The sequence below is a fragment of the Mustela lutreola genome, chromosome 13 (assembly GCF_030435805.1).
Source record: "Mustela lutreola isolate mMusLut2 chromosome 13, mMusLut2.pri, whole genome shotgun sequence".
Taxonomy (NCBI): domain Eukaryota; kingdom Metazoa; phylum Chordata; class Mammalia; order Carnivora; family Mustelidae; genus Mustela; species Mustela lutreola.
Genome location: NC_081302.1, coordinates 85,957,012 through 85,976,414, shown reverse-complemented (window position 1 = coordinate 85,976,414; position 19,403 = coordinate 85,957,012). Strand labels below are relative to the sequence as shown.

Below are 19,403 nucleotides of genomic sequence, written 5' to 3'. Positions count from 1 at the left end.
GGGGTGGGCAAATTTAGGAGGGAATACAATTCCTTTGCTGGCGTCGAGGCAACGTTTGCCCTTCCCCCCCTCCCCCGCCCGCCCCTTCCCAGTTAGTAGGCTTGGTGCCCTCCAGCCTCCTCCCTCCAGATTTTGCTTTTCACGTGGGTTTTGTTCCCAGATATATATTTTGCGTGGTTTTCCTCTACTTTACGTAGGAGAGGATTGCTGCTTGCGGGTTGGGGAGTAATAATAGAAGGGCCAAACCTCCTTGACCTCTTACTCCCTTATCGTCTTCAGGAGGAATCCTGGTGGAAAGGGCTCGGTTTTCCCACATGGTTGGATGTTCTTGATCCATTTTTCATTTTTCCTCTTACCCCAGGACCAGGAATCGCCTTCAACTCCAGTTGGTGCATCTTTGGCAGAAAGTGAGGAAAACACCCCCATTGTGAGTCCTTTGCCCCTAATATGTTGTTCTTAAAGGACGTTGTCAGTTTGTAGGGGTTCAGCCATGGGACTTGTCTGTCCCCGTTGTCTTGAGGGGGAGGAGCTTTCCCTTGGGTGGCAGCTGCCCCCGGGGTGAAGCCTGGGTAATGGCTGGTGAGGCAGCTGGGAGTGGGCGCTGCTGTTTCCACCGCTGCAGACATCTCTCCTGCTGCTGCAATACCAACCTCAGCAACCAGACGACGGGCTCCTGCAGCTGCTCACGTTACCCGGGAGGAGGGGTGGTGCAACGGAGGGCATATTTCTGGTGCCCTCTAGAGTTCCAAAGTGGGAATTGAAGTTAATTCGTTTTAAATGCTATGCATGCAACCATCTTTAACACTTTTTCTTCCTTTACAATGGATAATTGATTGTAGGTATTGGAAAAAATATAATCATTTGACTTTCCGTTCGTGTCTGATTTAAAAGACTCTTAGGGTTCATAGTTGGTAGATCTCTTTCATGACTTTGTTTAGGAAAGGGCATGAAATCAACTCTTCTAGTACTTTAGTTTATCCAACTAGGTTACTAGCTACTATGCAGATTACACCACTTCACTGCTCCAGATAATCTCTTGGTCGTCCATCTTCTGTGTTGATTAGTCTTCACTTGAGTCATTCTTGAATGTGTCACCTGAGTTATTGTTTAATGCTTGTAATTTGTTTTGAGGAGCAGTCTTATAATATGCTAGACAATAAACAAAACCAGTCAAAATTTCTGTCAGTTGAGATTAGGTACAAAATATCAGTGAAGCTCCACTCTGGACTCAGTGTATTTCCTGAGCTCTGGACACACTGTATCTCATTGACTGTTGATATTGTAACTTGTAGCTCTTTGTCAGAGGTGAGTCATAAATATAGTAGCTTATGCTTAAATATTAAGTCCCAAATGGATCAAAAGATAATTAATAGGTGATGAATATTTTGCTGAATACTGACCTGAAAGATGATGTGAGGATGGCAACTTATATTTTGATACACAACATTCTAGGCACAATACAAGGCACTTTCATGTATTATTTCCTTTAGTTTTAGCAAGTAGCCTGCAGACTGATAAAAGTGGCACATGTTGAGCCCTCATTGTTTGCCAGTACAATGCTAAGTTAAAAAAAAGTTTATTATGGAAAGTTAAATTTAATGAATGAGGACAATATGCTGAACCTTTGTGTTTCTGTCATTTACATTTTATAATTATCAACACATATCCAGACCGAATTTTAAATGAATTAAGTAATATAATCCTCACAAAAAAGTACTCTATGGTAGTGTGATATTGTGAGAGACCAGTGATACATGTACTGTTTTTATTTCTAATTTGTAGAGGGGAAAACAGAGGCATACGGAGGTACCCGGTAGTAATAGTAGTGTCAAACAAGCAGTTTGATTAAGGTGCCTTAAGTTCAGCAACTAAGCTGTCCTGTTTTAAAGTACATACTGGCTTTATGCACGTGGAAATTGAAACAGTGAAAAAGCCAAGGTTAGAATCCTTTCAGCTTATCTTCTCCTAGAGAATAGGTAGATAGATAGCAAATGTTTGAATCTTATTGAGTACCTTTTAAAAAAAATTATAGAACTGCAGTTATGCCTTATTTAAAAACTGTCTATTTGAGGGGCGATGGGGTGGCTCAGTTGGGTAAGCATCTGTCTTCGGCTGAGGTCATGACCTAGGGTCCTGGGATTGAGCCCTAAATCGGGCAGGAAGTCTGCTTCTCCCTCCTCCCACTGCTGGTGTGTGTGTGTGCATGCCCTTGCTCACTCAAAAAATAAATAAAATTTTTAAAAAACTGTCTATTTGTATCAGAAGTAATATATTCTTTTCAGTAAGTCTGTATACAGAGTCTCTCTTAAATACTGCAACTTGAGTGAATATATTGTCTGATGAATTTAAGGTTCTTCAGGGATTAAGTCATTGATGTAATGGATCAAGGATCAGATCTTTCACATAGATGGGCAATGCTTATTACCACGTTTATTTTCACAAAAAATTTAACTTTCTCAGATTTTTTTCTTTGTTCTTAATTTTGATGTTGATAGGAGAAAGGTCGGTAATTGGTTATATTTAATAGACATTTGGAGATGAGAACATACAAAATGTATAACCAGGACTATATGTAATGTCAACACAAATATAATTATGAAAGCCATGGTTCTTAATGATAATACTGAAATGCGGTTCTTGTTATGCTTAATGATTTAGCTCAGAATTTAAAATTCTTTTGTTTAAAAAGACCAACTAATGGTGCTTTAACATGCCATACAGTAAGATGAAGATAACCTGATGATTTAATTGACCTTGACTAAATAAGTTCTTTGTTATACTTATTATTGGGCACTTAATGTGAGTTAGGTGCTTTTATGTGTATATATGAAGTGTTTCAGCAGTTAAAAGTACTCTTTTATATTTATGGCATCTTTCTTTAGTGCATCCTTAATAGTATGTATCCCCTTCTCCTGCCTGACATTTTATTATTATTTTTAAAGATTTTATTTATTTACTTGACAGAGACACAAGTGAGAGAGGGAACACCAGCAGAGGGAGTGGAAGAGGGAGAAGCAGGCTTCCCACCAAGTAAGGTGCCCAGTGGGCTGGATCCCAGAACCCTGGGATCACGACCTCAGCTAAAGGCAGATGCTTAACAACTGAGCCACCCAGGCGCCCCACGTCTGTCATTTTTAAAGATTAAAAAAAAAATGATTTTAATGCTTAAAGAGTGCATGTGTGCACAAGTGGGGGTTGAGGCAGAGGTAGAGGGAGAGAATCTCAAGTGGACTCTGAGCTAAGTGCAGAACCCCACTTGCGACTTGATCTCACGTCCCTGAGATCATTCCCTGAGCCAAAACCCAAGAGTCCAATGCTTAACAGACTGAGCCACCCACGCACCCCCCACCTGTCCTCTTCTTAAACACTTGGGGAAAAGATACAGAGTGATTTCTATTTTTCAGTGTTACATAATCTCATGGGGCACGTTTTTTGTACCTCATGTGGTGAGACAACCCTGAATCACTCAGATACCACACAGAAGCTGACATTTGAATGTTTCAGAATTTTGCATGGATATAGAGCTTGACGTATTGTCTTTTTACAACAGTGGTTTTTTTGTTTTGTTTTGTTTTTTATTAAGAGGGGGGAGGGAGAGAGAGTATCTTAAGCAGGTTCCACTCTCAGTGCAGACAGTGTTCTTTTCTTAAAGATTATTCTGTTTTGCCTTTGAGGTACAAAAGTGCATAAACAATGCATTTGAGATGAAGTGAGTCTTAAAATCAGATGCTGTAGTATTGTGATGGAAAAAGTATGTATGAAATATTGGGCACTCTATGTTGTGAAAAGGTGTGGTATAATTAGAAATTTTACATTTTTTTCTTCTAGACATTAATATCCGTCTCTGCCCCATTAACTATTAACATATATGTTATTGTATTGAATAACATTTATTTTAAGAAGACTTTGAGATATTCAGTTTGTGTGTATATTTTTAGATGAGCCCAAATGCAAATCTTTTCTCCCACTGGATTCTCAAGTAATATTTGTGTAGGGCATTTTAAGTTACTTTCACTCCATGCATTTTCCATTTCTTAATTTCATTTGTTTAATTTTCTTCTATTCCTGTCAGAGAGTGGAGTTAGGATTTTAGTCTTTAACAGGACTTTGATCTATTCAAATCTGAAAGTTCTTATGCACAACTCTAATATGTAAGACCTATAAGGTTGTCAGTGAGAAAAACTGCTGTTGCATAAATCCATAATTTTTTACTTTGGGATTCTGGGTAACAGTTGAATTTTGCTTTTTATTTTGGTTATATACGAGCAAGAAAGTTCTCTTCTACATAGTTGGAATTGCAAATTTCTTTTTATCTGCAACCTGTTTTTTAAACAAGTCAGTTTGGAATCCTAGGTTTTTATTATTAAAATAGCAATGGTAAGGAAATTATAAGGGCCAGCACCAGACACAAACTTGGTAACAAGATAAATTGGTCTTCTTAAATGTGTTAAAATTTGGATTGTGTGAGCATATCTGTTGTTTTATTGTGTATTTTAAAATCTATTAATTTTTTGCATCAAGTGTTATATAACACTTTGGAACTGCAGAATAATTTTTGTAAACCAATGGGAAAATCGGTTGTGGAGTTTAAAAAATGTTTTAGAGAGGTTTATGAAATCACTTGGTTACATGACTTGTTTGGTATTTGTTCTTAGTACTATTTTTTTTTTAAGACTTTATTTATTAATTTGACAGAGAGATCACAAGTAGGCAGAGAGGCAGACAGTGGGGGTTGCGGGTAAGCGGGCTCCCTGCTGAGCAGAGAGCCCAATGCAGGGCTCAGTCCCAGGACCGGAAGATCATGACCTGAGCCAAAGGCAGAGTCTTAATCCATTGGTGCCCCCTATTTTATTTTTAACTTAATAGCAGATCATTGAAAGTTAGAAGTAACAAAATTTAAGAAAAAGTTATGGTCCTTAAATTGAAAGAAGTATATGATTTTTGGGGTTTTATTTTTATTGATTTGATTACTGTCTTATAAGTATTTATACTTAACTATTACAAGAAATGATTTAAGAGTAAATTTTGGCTATTACGGTAAGTAGATAATAAGAAAAAAGATTTGAGTATTTCATTATTACATGTTGTCTAGTTTTTGTTTATATTTGAAGAATTACATTACCATTTTAACCATGCTTTTTAATCTCAGTAGACTGCCAAGGATCAGGTTTCTCCTACTTTTCCAGAATGTACTAGATTTTTTTCCCCCTGGTGTTCCTAGTAAATTTGAAGGTTGAATTTGTTATGTGAATTTCAGATTTAAAGGTTAGAAAAAAGTACACTTAAACTAATACAGTGTTACATGCCAACTATAGCTTCATTAGAAAAAGTTTTAAAACATTTCATTCTTAAATTATTAAATATTTTAATATGGTTCTCATTTAAAATTAATATTAAATTGTAATTTAAGAGTAATTGTGATTTACTAGTAGAATTAATTGTTGTGACCTCATTAAAAATTGGGAAAGATGTTACAGTTCTTAGAGTAAACATTTCTTTCTAACTGTACATTTAGGTTGGTTAAGAAAAATACTTAAATGGCAATTTTAAGTCAGATTGTGGTGCCTAGTTAGGATTTCAGACAGAAGAAAGGTCACAAAATGTGACATACAATGAGACAGATTCTTTAGTTTTTTTACTTTATGGCAATGTCAATACTTTTGCTATACCCACCTAGATAGATATATTATCTGATTTATTATTGTAAGAGTTTGGAGGTGAAATTATGGTTTCGTAACTTAAAGAGACTTTTTTTTGTAATACTGGAACAGTTTTATAATAATTTCTAAAAGGCATGTCTTTTGACTAGAAAATGTATTTTTTGCACTATTGAGCTTGCTGGACCAGACTGAGAATAGTTCAGGGTCATTAGGGTACTGCAGAAATCATTTATTCAATAATTTATGTATTAATAGTGTTTATTAATGTCAGGTAGTCATGAAGATTATGTTCTGTAGGTAGGTACTGAGCAGGGAGCCAGACTTGCGGCTTGGTTCCAGTACCCTGGGATCATGACTTGAGCCAAAGCAGATAGTTGACTGACTGAGCCACCCAGGCACCCCTTAACTTTACAACTTTAATTACTATGAATGTTTCACTTTGTGTTTCTATTTGTGTGTGTGTGTGTGTGTTTATTTTTGTTTGACGCGCTTAATACTGTATAGTTCTATTTCTTAAGTTTTAATTTCTGCTTAGTAAGTCATTTTGTTCTGTATCTGAACAGTTTTATGTTGCATATCAAAGAAAAGCTTCTGTTCAAGTCTTTGTCTTCCATGACCCAAACTCCTGATTTCTATTATTTTCTTTTCTTCATCCACAGATTACATTTTTCCATCCTGTGTCCTTGCTCAGCTGATTTCATCCTACCTTCCTCCTGGACTTTTTCATGTTTTTCCCATTTCTAACTGCTTTTACATTAAAAAAAAAATAGCACACAGTATCTGTACTTTTTTTTGCTCTACTTGTATGAGGCATATCCAAATTTTAGTAAACTTTTGAATTTGCTGAGATCATGGAATGTGGGTGTGGTTCTAATGTTATGTTGGTGCCTCACATGGATGGGGAGCTAATGGCAGTTAATTTGAGTTTTTTCTGCCTAAAAAAATTATTTTTGTTACTTGATGTTGCTAGGGCCTTTGTGGTGTGACATGAGTTTAGAGCCAGAAGAGATCAGGGTTCAAATCTGCCCTTGCTTTTGAAGGAAGTTTTGGGATGATAAAAGTTTTCTTAAACTAGATAGTGGTGATAATTGCATAAGTGTATAAATTTACAAAGAATTGTCAAGCTTTTCACTTGAATAAATATAAAGATTTAAAAATTTATTTTAGAGAGAGAGAGGTACAGAAACCAACTAGTGGAGGGAGGGGCAGAGGGAAAGGGAGAGAGGGAATCCCAAGCAGACTCCCTGTTGCAGGGCTCGCTCTCAGTACCCTGAGATAATGACCAGAGCAAAATAAAGAGATGCTTGCAATTAGGCAACCCTAAAATAAGTAAGTTTTTATTGTATGAAAATTATGCCCCTATAAAATTGTTAAAACCAGTTTTGATTTACCATTTATTTACCAATTTGTGATCTGTAGAAAGTTATTTAATCTCTGAGCCTTGGTTTACTCATCTGACAAATGAGTATAATAATGCCTGCTTTTCTGTGATTGCTATGATATAAAAATTAAGAATCATACAGAGTATGTGACTGGTCAGTGGGTGATCAGTTAATAGCTGCTAAGATTCTTAATCTGACTGAGTCGACCAAACACCATGAATTTTTTTTGCCACCACTGGTAAAATAGACTTGTCTGAATGCTCATCAGATTGTAGAGGGAAGGAATTTTTTCCCTTTACCGATTTCTCTGTGTCTGCTTCTTTGTTAGTCTGTAAGTATGCTAACGTGCTCTATCCTTCAGAATCTCGGCAGTCTTTCCACTCCTCGTAACTTCTTTGTTTTCCCCTTATTTTTCAGAAGAAGTTTTGCTGATTTGTGCTCACAACACTGTGCCAAATCTATATTTTTGAGGTTGCTAGTGATTTAATTGTCAAATCCTAAAGTGCTTCTTTCTCATCTTAATTCTCTAGCATTTGAGATTTAATATTCCTTGAAACTCTTGATTTCTGGGACTGTGGTCTTATACTTCTGACTATCTCCTTTACTTCCCCTCATTTGACTCAAATGTTGAGACCTTTAAGTGTTTTTACGTCCTGAGACCCTCAGCTCTCTCTAGTTTTGTTTCATACATTGACTGTAGTCCATTGTGTTCAATAATGGAGTTATGTTTACAAGGGAATTTTCATCCTATTCCTTATCCAGTCTATAGCCAGATTAATTTTTCATAAAGCCCTCCCTGTCTGATCACATTACTCACTTTGTAAAAATTTGAGAGATTCTTGTTGGCTTGTGAAACAAAATAGGAACTAAGCTTAAAACCCCTAAAAAGAATAAATCAATTAGGAAATGTGTTACATGTGATTTTTAATAGGTTCTCAGTGTTCATCTTACAGTCATGTAATGAATGAGTATAAACAATGAAGCATAACAGGTAATATACAGACGTTAGTAGTTACATGCATGTCAGGGCAGTTCTTAATATTTTGGTTATAAAAATAAAACATGCCCTTAAAATTTTAAAGTACTAAGGAAATGTGATGTAGAAAATGGAAGCTCCCCCCAATCCCATTTTATTTGAGATGTTTACATTTTTAAATGTGTATTCTTAAATTTGTATTTTAAATGTGTATTCTTAAATTTTTTCCCTGTTCATCATACTAATATTTTGCATGTATATTATCATTAACTGACATTTTCTACACAAGTCTGACATTCTTGTAATTCTTTCCCTATCCTTATGTTGCAGAAATCTTCAGTTGATTAACATTTGAATTCTAGTGGTTGTTGTATTAGAATAGTTCTTAAGTCTCAGTTCTGTGTGATTGAGGGATAGTGTGGTATAATGTGTGGACTTAGGGCACAGACTCTGGTTTTGCACCTAACAGCGATGGAACATAGGAAAGCTACCTGCTTACACAGAATAGTTTACACATCTGCAAATTGGGGTAGTAGTGATAATAACATATTTAAGGTATCTAAATTTTATGGTAATTTTTATGGTAATTGCGATCATGCTACCAATTGTGTCTTTTATAAATGGTAGCTGTTACTGTTATTTTATTATATATGTGATAAAATTCAGAGACAAAAAAGGAGAACTCTAGTCATGAAGGGGTTGAATAAAAGGGTTAAACTAAAATAAGACTGCATGCCTTTACTTCAGAGTTGTACATATTTACTAGATATTTAAAAAAAAACCCTGACATTGAATTGTATATGATGGGTAGGATTGTCTATTTATTTTCTGTAATTTGTCCACCAAAGGGGAGAAAACGCAGGTTTTCTTTGGTATACTCCTATGTTCTCTCTGTATTCGTTTCATTTTAAGACCAACGAACATGTGAAGAGGATCTGGTAAAAATTGTCGTGAGTTTTGGGGTGCCTGACTGGCTCAGTTGGTTAAGCCTCTGCCTTTGGTGCAGATTATGACCAGATTGGGGACCTGGGATCGAGGCCTGTGTTGGGCTCCAGCCCTGATTGAACTCCCTGCTGAGCAGGGAGTCTGCTTTTTCCTCTCCCTCTGAACCTCTTTCATAATTTGTGTATTTGTGCTCTGTCTCAAATGAATAAATGAAAAATCTTGTCAGGAAAAAAAAAATTGACATGAGTTTCGAGTCTTCAGCAACAAAGGGAATAGATTTTTCTTTAGTAAAAATCTGTATTGGAGAAATAGATTCTTAGTACCTGAAGCCTTTTTGAATCTGTGATCTCATTTGCTTATTGATGCAGGTTTTACTGTTTCATTAGGTTGGATGGCTCTTAATCATGGGACTTCTGAAATCATGTAAGCAAAGTGTATTCTTTGTAAAGCCCTTCATTCTGTCATGTTAAAAACACTGGGAAAATTTAATATCAAAGACAGTCATTTGGGGGAGCCTGGGTGGCTCAGTGGGTTAAAGCCTCTGCCTTCAGCTCAGGTCATGATTCCACAGTCCTGGGATCGAGCCCCTCATTGGGCTCTGTGCTTAGCAGGGAGCCTGCTTCTTCCTCTCTCTTTCCCTGCTTCTCTGCCTACTTGTGATCTCTGTCTGTCAAGTAAATAAATAAAATATATATAAAAAAAGTCATTTTCTGGATCATAGATTTGAAATACCAAGTGTTTTAAGAATAAATGAATGTTTCCAAATTAACATACATGGTTGAAGTTTACTTGTGTTACTGTAGATTTTAAACTACATTGGAGAAGGAAGTGTGGGTTTATTTAGCTGTTTTGGTTAAGGATTAAAAAGGGATAGGGCATGATAACTTTTAATAGGGTCTAAGATTAAGCCGCGTTACTAATTATGTAGATTGAAATTGGAGGTAATAAAAAGTCATGATGAAAGACACAGGGCAGAGGTTTTTATTGTTTCATCTTTTGAGAACATTTTTAATTTACTGTTTTATAATGGGTAAACTGAAGCTCAAGGGTGAAATGATTGTTACGTGGATCACAGGAAGGGAAGGAGAGATAGAGCTAAAATTCAGTTGTGGGGAAGTGTTGGGGGATAGAAGTAAAAAACCAAAGAAGAATTCACAGAGGTTATTTGTTACTTCCTTTTATTAGAGGAAAATATTCATTCAGTAATTATTCAGGCATTATGTTAAGTACAGAGGATACAGTGATAGACGATAAATCCGTAGGGCTTTTCCCTCATGGAACACACAGCCTAATGGGGAATACAGATTACAAGTAAACAAAATTACAGACTGGATAACTTTAGTTGAGGAAATGTGTGTGATGACGTGAGTATAATAAGGGAGAACTTAACTTAGACCAGATATGGTTAATGAAGTGTTTGATAGGGAAGGCTCTTGAGAGAGTGACATTTGTTTTCATTTTTTAAAGTTTATATGTAAATTCCAGTTAACATACAGTGCAATATTAGTTTCAGGTCTATAATACAGTGATTGAACACTTTCCTATATCTCCTGGTGTTCATCACAACCAGTACACTCCTTAATCCCCATTATCTGTTTTACTTTTTTTTTTTTTTTTAAAGATTTTATTTATTTATTTGACAGAGAGAAATCACAAGTAGATGGAGAGGCAGGCAGAGAGAGAGAGAGGGAAGCAGGCTCCCTGCTGAGCAGAGAGCCCGATGCGGGCCTCGATCCCAGGACCCTGAGATCATGACCTGAGCCGAAGGCAGCGGCTTAACCCACTGAGCCACCCAGGCGCCCTCTGTTTTACTTTTTAAAATATTTTATTTTTTATTTGACAAGAGAACAAGCAGGGTGAGTGGGAGAGTGGGATGTGGGGCTTGATCCCAGGAGTCTGGGATTATGACCTGAATTGAAGCAGACACTTAACTGATTGAACCACCCAGGCCCTCCCAACCTCCCATTATCTATTTAACCCATCCACCTCACTTCTGGTAACTATCAGGTTGTTCTCTATAGTTAAGAGTCTCTTGGTTTGCCTCTCTTTATTTTTTCCCTTTGTTGGTTTGTTTTGTTTCTTAAATTCCACATATGAGTGAAATCATATGGTATTTGTCATTCTTTGACTTATTACATTTAGCATAACACTCTTCTAGCTCCATCGATGTCATTGCATATGGCAAGATTTAATTCTTTTTTATGGCTGAGTAATACCGTGTGTATGTGTGTGTGTGTATGTGTAACACACACATACATACATAAACACCATGTCTTTCTTCATTTGTCAGTCTGTGGACACTTGGGCTGTTTTCATAATTTGGCTATTATAGTGTTGCTATAAGCATCGGGGTGTTTGAATTAGTATTTTGTATTCTTTGAGTAAATACCTAGTAGCATGATTGCTGGATCGTAGAGTAGTTACATTTTTTTTTTTTCCTTTAAAGGTGTTATAAACCTGGGTGGCTCAGTTAAGAGGCTGCATTTGGCCCAGGTCATGATCTCAGGGTAATGGAATTGAGCCTCACATTGGGTCAGGTTCCCCACTTAGCAGAGAGTCTGCTTTTCCCCCTTCCTCTGCCACTCCCTCTACTTGCACGCTCTCACTCTTTCTGTCAAATAAATAAATAAAATCTTAAAAAAAAAAATAAAGGTGTTATATTAGAGAGAGGGCGTGCATGCCTGTGGGGAGGAGCGAAGGGAGAGGGAGATAATCTATAGGCAGACTGTGCTGAGCGAGGAGCATGACATGGGGCGTGATCCCACATTCTTGAGATCATGATTTGAGCCTAAATCAAGTCAGATGTTTAACATACTGAGCCAACCAGGAGCTCAAGGGTAGTTCCATTTTTTACTTTTTGAGGAAACTCCATACTGTTTTCCAGAGTGGCTGCACCACTTGCATTCCCACCAACACCGCAAGGAGGTTCCGTTTTTCCACATCCTCACTAATACCTGTTGTTTCTTGTGTTATTGATAGCCATTCTGTCAGGTGTAAAGTGATATTATAGTTTTGATTTGCATTTCCCTGATGATTATAGTTTTGATTTGCATTTCCCTGATGATAAGTGATGTTGAGCATCTTTACATGGGTCTTTTGGCCATGTGTTTGTCTTTAAACTTCTGTTCATGTTTTGGTTTATTTGCTTTCTTGGGTGTTGAGTTTTATAAGTTCTTTATATATTTTGGATACTAACTTTTTATGAGATATGTCATTTCCAAATATCGTCTGCCATTCCAAAGGTTGCCTTTTAGTGTTGTTGGTTTTTTCCTTTGCTGTGCAGAAACTTTCTATTTTGATGTAGTCCCTACATTCAATTTATTTTTTTTTAATCTTTTTTTTTTAAATTTTATTTATTTATTTGACAGATCACAAGTAGGCAGAGAGGCAGGCAGAGAGAGAGGGGGAAGCAGGCTTCCGGCTGAGCAGAGAGGCCGATGTGGGGCTTGATCCCAGGACCATAGGATCCCAGGACCATGATCCCAGAATCATGACCTGAGCTGAAGGCAGAAGCTTTAACCCACTGAGCCACCCAGGTGCCCTAATTTTTTTTTTTTAAATAAGCCTTAAACCCATTGTGGGGCTTGAACTCAGGACCCCAACATCAATAGTTGTTTGTTCTACCAACTGAGTCAGCCGGGTACCTCTCAATAGTTTTTTTTTTTTTTTTTTTTTTTTTGTTTCTTTGCCTTAGAAAATGAGGGAGTAAAGTTTATACTGAGACTGAAAAGAAGTTTGAAGAGATTGTTTCAGACAGAGGAAGATTGTGTGCATAGGACACCTTGGGACAAGGAGGGTCTTGGATATTTCATGTGATAGATTTAATGTAGTTTAGACATTCTGTTGAACATTTAGTCTTTTTGCAATGGTTTATTATAGTGCTACACAGAATATATGTGTGGTAGTTTTCTCTGGGTTCATGCTTGTTTTTCCTAGGGGGAAATTCTGAGAGTAGGTGTAAGAGTAGGAATTGCTGAGTCAGAATATGTGCATGTATGTTTTAGTAACTGTCAAATTATGTTCCACTGGCCTACTATATTCACTGCATTTCCACTAGTTTCTCCACATTCATGTGAATTGCATTCACAAGAATCAGATAGATAATTCATGTGAACTGCGTATTATTACCAAGTAATTACATTTTTGCCTCCTTATTTATATTTTTTAAGAATGTATTTATTTTAGAGAGCTCATGTGGGGTGGGGTGGCAGAGGGGGTGGGAGAGGAAGAGGGAAAGAATCCCAAGCAATTTCCCTCACTGAGCACAGAGCCTGACTCAAGGTTCCATCTCACAACCCTGAGATCATGACGTGAGCTGAATGCTTAACTGACTTGAGCCACTCAGGTGCCCCCAATTTTTGTCAGTCTGTGATCTTTCTATAGTATGGATATCAATTCTTTATTTGTTACAGATACATATGTATATATAGTTCATATAGTATATTTTTCATTTTGTGTATTTTTACACCTTACTGTGTTTCTTCGCTATATGAACATTTTATAGTGTAATGGGAAAAATACTTTTCTCTATTGCAAGAGATAGGAATAATTATAATGAATATGCAAGGCTTTTATGAGGGAAGTTATAAAATAATACAGGATATAATAAAAGTAGAATGAAAAGGTGTGTGTATGTCTGAATGGGAAGGATTCAGTAATGTCAAAATGTTAATATTTTTGTTTCCAAATCTCTTAATTCAGTGAAATCCTAATCAGCTCCAAGTGTGTATAGCTATGGTACCAAATTTAAAAGGTAAAAAAGATAAACAGTGAGAAGGAAGATGTTCCTCTCTCCCTGACCCATCTACACAGTGCTCTTCCATATAGGCAAACCACTGTTGTGATTTTCTTAGAAAAAATTTTTTTAAAGATTTTATTTATTTACTTGACAGAAGGAGAAGGAGCACAGGCCTGGGGTGTGGCAGGGACAAGGAGAGGGAGAAGCAGGGAGTTTGATGTGGTGCTCCGTCCCAGGACTCTGGGATCATGACTTGAGCCACAGGCAGATGCTTAACTGAATGAGCCACCCAGGCATCCCATTTTCTTTTTCTTTCTTTCTTTTTTTCTTTAAAAAAGATTTATTTATTTATTTATTTGGCTGAGAGAGAGAGAGAGAGAGAGATCACAAGTAGGCAGAGAGGCAGGCAGAGAGAGAGAGGAGGAAGCAGCTCCCGGCTGAGCAGAGAGCCCGACCTGGGGCTCGATCCCAGGACCCTGATATCATGACCTGAGTGGAAGGCAGAGGCTTTAACCCACTGAGCCACCCAGGCACCCCCAGGCATCCCATTTTCTTAAAAATTTATCTAGAGAGAACCTATACATGCATGTGTGTATGTATGTATGTGCTTCTCTGTGTGTGTATGGTGTTTGTGTTTATCCATTGTTCTGTACCTCGCTTGTACTTAATTTTTACAAGAGGTTGTTATGTATTAGTATGTAAGTACATTTAGAGCTGCCTTGTTTCCAGGACTGCAGTGTATTTCATTGTGTTGTCTTAATCATCGTTCAGTTTATCAGTGGTGTATTGAGAGAAATTTAGGGTGTTTCAATCGTTTTACTTTTCAATAAATATCCTTTATGTTTTGTTCTTCAAAACATCGATAGTATGTCTATAGGAAGGATCCTAGAACTGGAATTGCTTGGTTAAAGAAATACTTTTTTGAGTTGCCCTTCATAGAAGTTGTACCAGATCACACTGCTTTGTAGTATGAGACTCTTTCTGTATTATTAATCCTTTTTTTCTTATGTTTTTATTTAAATTCTAGTTGGTTAACATACAGGGTAATATTAGTGTCAGGTGTACAATATAGTGACTCAACACAACAATACAACACCTGGTGCTTATCACAGGTGTACTCCTTAATTCACATCACCTTTTTTTTTTTTTTTAAAGATTTTATTTATTTATTTGACAGAGAGAAATCACAAGTAGATGGAGAGGCAGGCAGACAGAGTGGAAGGCAGAGTCAGAGGGAGAAGCAGGCTCCCTGCGGAGCAAGGAGCCGGATGTGGGACTCGATCCCAGGACTCTGGGATCATGACCTGAGCCGAAGGCAGCTGCTTAACCAACTGAGCCACCCAGGCGTCCCTCACATCACCTTTTTAACCCATCCCTCCACACCCCTCCCCTCTGGTAACCATCAATTTGTTCTCTGTAGTTAAGAGCCTGTTTCTTGGTTTGCTTCTCTTTATTTTTTCCCTGTGGTCATTTGCTTTGTTTCTTAAGTTCCACACATGAGTGAACTCATGTGGTGTTTGTCTTTCTCTGACTGACTTTGCTTAGCATAATATACTCTATCTTCATCCATGTTATTGCAAATGGCAAGATTTCATTACTTTTTATAACTGATATTCCAGCGTGTGTGTATGTATGTATGTGTGTATGTACACCTGCGTGCACATGTGGGTGTGCATACATATATATTAGCACATCTTCTTTATCCATTCATCAGTTGATGTACACTTGGGCTGTTTGAAAATTTGGCTGTTGTAGATAATGTTGCTATGTAAACATTGGGGTGCACATATGCTTTTGAATTAGTATTTTTGTATTTGGGTAAATACCTAGTGTGATTACTGGATTGTAGGGTAATACTATTTTTAACTTTTTGGAGGAACCTTTTGATCTTTGACAGTGTAAGAAAAAAGTGGTGTCCCTTTAGAATTTAAATTTACATTTCTTCATAGTTCATAATTCCAAGAGCCATTTGTACTTTTCTAGTAAACTTTTTTTGGGGGGGGCCTTTATTTTATTTATTTATTTATTTTTTAAAGATTTTATTTATTTATTTGACAGAGACAGAGATCACAACTAGGAGAGGCAGGCAGAGAGAAAGAGGAGGAAGCAGGCTCCCTGCTGAGCAGAGAGCCATGCGGGGCTGGATCCCAGGACCCTGAGTTCATGACCCTGAGTTCATGACCTGAGGTGAAAGCAGAGGCTTAACCTACAGAGCCGCTCAGGTCCCCCTGGCCTTTATTCTTTGATGGTTTGTTTACCGTTCTGACTATAGGACCTCTGCCTTGATTTTTTTTTTTTTTCCCCCCCGGATGTGTGTTGCAAATATTTTCTTGGTAATTCATCATTGTGTTTATTTGTGTCTCCCCCCCCCCCCCCCCATATAAATATCTGGTAAAATACACTAATGTAAAATTTTCCATATTTTCCCATTTTTAAAAAGATTTTATTTATTTATTTGAGAGAGAGAGGCTGATAGTGACAGAGATAGTGAGAGAGAGTACAAGCAGGGAGGAGAGGGAGAAGCAGGCTCCCACCAAGTAGGAAATTCAGGGCCTGATCCCAGGACCCCGGGATCACGACCCGAGCTGAAGGCAGACGCTCAACTGACTGAGCCACCCAGGCATCCCCATTTTTTCCTAATTTTATGTGTATTGTTCATTGGCATTAAGTATATTCACAGTTTTTTTTTTTTAAATCGCCATTATCCATTTCTAGAACTTTCTCATCATCCAAACAGAATCCCTATACTTACTAAACAATAGTGCCCAGTACTCCTTTCCTCCAGCTCCTGGTCACTTCTGTTCTACCTTTAGTCTCTTTTTGTTTACGTATTCTAGGTACCTCAAATAAGTAGAACCAGAAAAATTTTGTCCTTTTGTGTCTGAATTCGTTTACTTAACATAATGTTTTCAAGATTTTAAGGTTTTCTATGTTGTAGCACGCATCAGGCTTTTTTTTTCTTGAGGGCTGAATAATCTCTTGTATTTACGTCTTGCTTGTCTCATTGATTTGTTGATAGACTTTTGGGCTATTTGTACCTTTTGACCATTGTGAATAATGCTGGTGTGAACATTGGTTCATAGGTATTCATATGAACGTCCCAGCGTTCATTTTTTTTTAGATATCTGCCAGGAAGTGGAATTGACTGATCATTTGTTCATTTTATATATAACTTTTTGAGGAACCCCCAAATTGTTTTCCATAGTGGCTGTACCCCATTTCCATGGCTCTGGCAGCGGTGCAGAAGTGTTCAAATTTTTTCTTTCAGAGTGTTCTGGTTTTTGTATATATTCATCTTGTTATTCTTATTTTTTTAGATTTTACTTATTTGACGGAGAGAGCATAAGCAGCTGGGGAGCCTGATGCAGAGCTCTATCCCAGGTCCTGGGATCATGACCTGAGCTGAAGGCAGACACTTAACTGAGCCACCCAGGCTCAGTTATTTTTTTTTAAATAACTTATTTTTTATAAAAATACAAATAAATAAAATAAATATAAAAATAAAATATAAAATAAAATAAAAATAAAAATGTTATTTTTTATAAAAAGAAATCCATCCTAATTGCAGTGCAGTGGTTGTCATGTGGCTTTCTTCCTTTTAAAAAATTTTTTTATTACAAAATCACATGCTGAAATTTATTATCATAACCATTTTTAAGTATATAGCTCTGTAGTGTTAAGTATATTCACATTGCAGTGCAGCAAATTCCCCAACCTTTTTCATCTTGAAAAACTGAAACTCTGTTTAGGTGGTGGGTGTCACCACTCACCTACTTTGTGTTTGTGTGAATTGACTTTAGATGCTTCTTGTAAGTGTGATCATACATTATTTACCTTTTCTCAGTTAGTATAACATCCTCAAGATTCATTCACGTTGTAGCATGTAATATGTTTTCCTTTCTTTTTAAGGCTGAATAATAATCCATTGTATGTTTCTATCACATTTTATTTATTGATAATCATCTGCCCATGGACTTTTGGTTGCCAGTTCTTGGCTATTTTTGAATCATATCGCTAGGAATGTAAATGTGCAAATATCTCTTGGAGATACTGCTTTCATTTATTTTAGGTATGTACCTAGAAGTATCATATGGTTTATTTTGATAGTAGCCATCCTTATGGATGTGAGGTGATATCTTTTGGTTTTGATTTGCATTTCCCTAACTAATGCTGTTGAGCATCTTCTCATGCATGTATCAGTTGTTTGTACATATTCTTTGGGGGTGGGGAATGTCTCCATTTATTCTTTTGCCCATTTAAAAAATTATTTTTGTTGAGTTGTATGAATTCTTAATACTTTCTGGATATAAATATTTTCTCCCATTCTGTGAGTTGTGTTTTTATTCTCTAGATGGTGTTTTTTGCACAAAAATTCTAAATTTTTTTTCAGCTTCACCAGTGAATTTTACATTTTTGTATGTTTTCCTGTTATAATTTAGTGTCCTTTTGTTTTTGCTTGAGAACTCTCTTATGTTTCCTTAAGGTCAGGCTAGTGATGATGAACTCCATCAGCTTTTGTTTATTTGGAAAATTCTTGCTTTGTCCTGGGACCCTGGGATCATGACCTGAGCGAAAGGCAGATGCTTGACCAAGTGAGCCACCCAGGTGCCACTGTTTGGAAAATTCTTTATTTCCTTCAGTCCTGATGGAAAACTTTGCTGGGTAGAGTAATCTTGAATGTCAGTATTTTTCTTTCAGCACAAAAGTTTTTAATTTTGATGACGTCCATTTTGTCTAGTTTTTCTCTTATTGCTTGTGTTTTTAATGTTTTATATCCAGGAAATCATTGACAAATCCAAAGTCATGAAGCTTTCCCTCTGTTTTAAGAGGTCTGTAGTTGGGGCACCTGGGTGGCTCAGTGGGTTAAAGCCTCTGCCTTCGGCTCAGGTCATGATCACAGGGTCCTGGGATAGAGCCCCGCATAAAGCTCTCTGCTCAGCAGGGAGCCTGCTTCCCTTCCTCTCTGCCTTTCTCTCTGTGTGCTTGTAATCTCTGTCAAATAAGTAATAAATAAAATCTTAAAAAAAAGAGTTCTATAGTTTTAATTCTTTAAATATAGGTATTTGATTCATTTTGAGTTAATTTTTATATGTGGTATAAGGTAAGGGTTCTAGTCTGTCTGTCTTTTTTGTTTATTTTTTGTGTGTGTATTTTTCTTTTCCTTTTTTTTTAAACTATCCTTTATCATTGAATGGTCTTGGCATCCTTGTCAAATCATTAGACCAACTATCTGGAATATCTGGAGATTTCTTTCTGGGCTCTCTATTCTATGCCATTGGTCTGTATATTTGTCTTTATGTCAGCACTAAGCTGTTTTAATGTACTGTAGCTTTATAGTTAGTTCTGAAATCTGGTAGTATGAGACCCCTCTAGTTTTGTTTTTCTTTCTCAAGATTCTCATCCCTTGAGATCCATGTGGATCAAAGATAGGGATTGCATTAAATCTGTAGATTACTTCAGATATAGTATTGTCATTTAAAAAAAAAAGATTTTATTTATTTATTTGACAGAGAGATTACAAGTAGGCAGAGAGGCATGCAGAGAGAGAGGGGGAAGCAGGCTCCCTGCTAAGCAGAGAGGCCAATGTGGGGCTGGATCCCAGGACCCTGAGATGAAGGCTTAACCCACTGAGCCACCCAGGCGTCCCGCAGTATTGTCATTTTTTTTTTTTTTTAAAGATTTTATTTATTTATTTGACAGAG

At 36.9% G+C, this 19,403-nt stretch overlaps 1 protein-coding gene across 2 annotated transcripts in view; it reads left to right on the top strand.

Annotated features, from left to right (window-relative positions):
• The first annotated feature begins 388 nt into the window (after positions 1 to 388).
• ZMYM2 (zinc finger MYM-type containing 2) overlaps positions 389 to 19,403 on the top strand; it is a 113,017-nt gene continuing 94,002 nt past the window's right edge. For both annotated transcript variants that reach the window (XM_059144722.1, XM_059144721.1), the window contains exon 1: positions 389 to 407. The gene's annotated coding sequence lies outside the window, so the exon portion shown is untranslated. The remainder of the gene's footprint in view (positions 408 to 19,403) is intronic.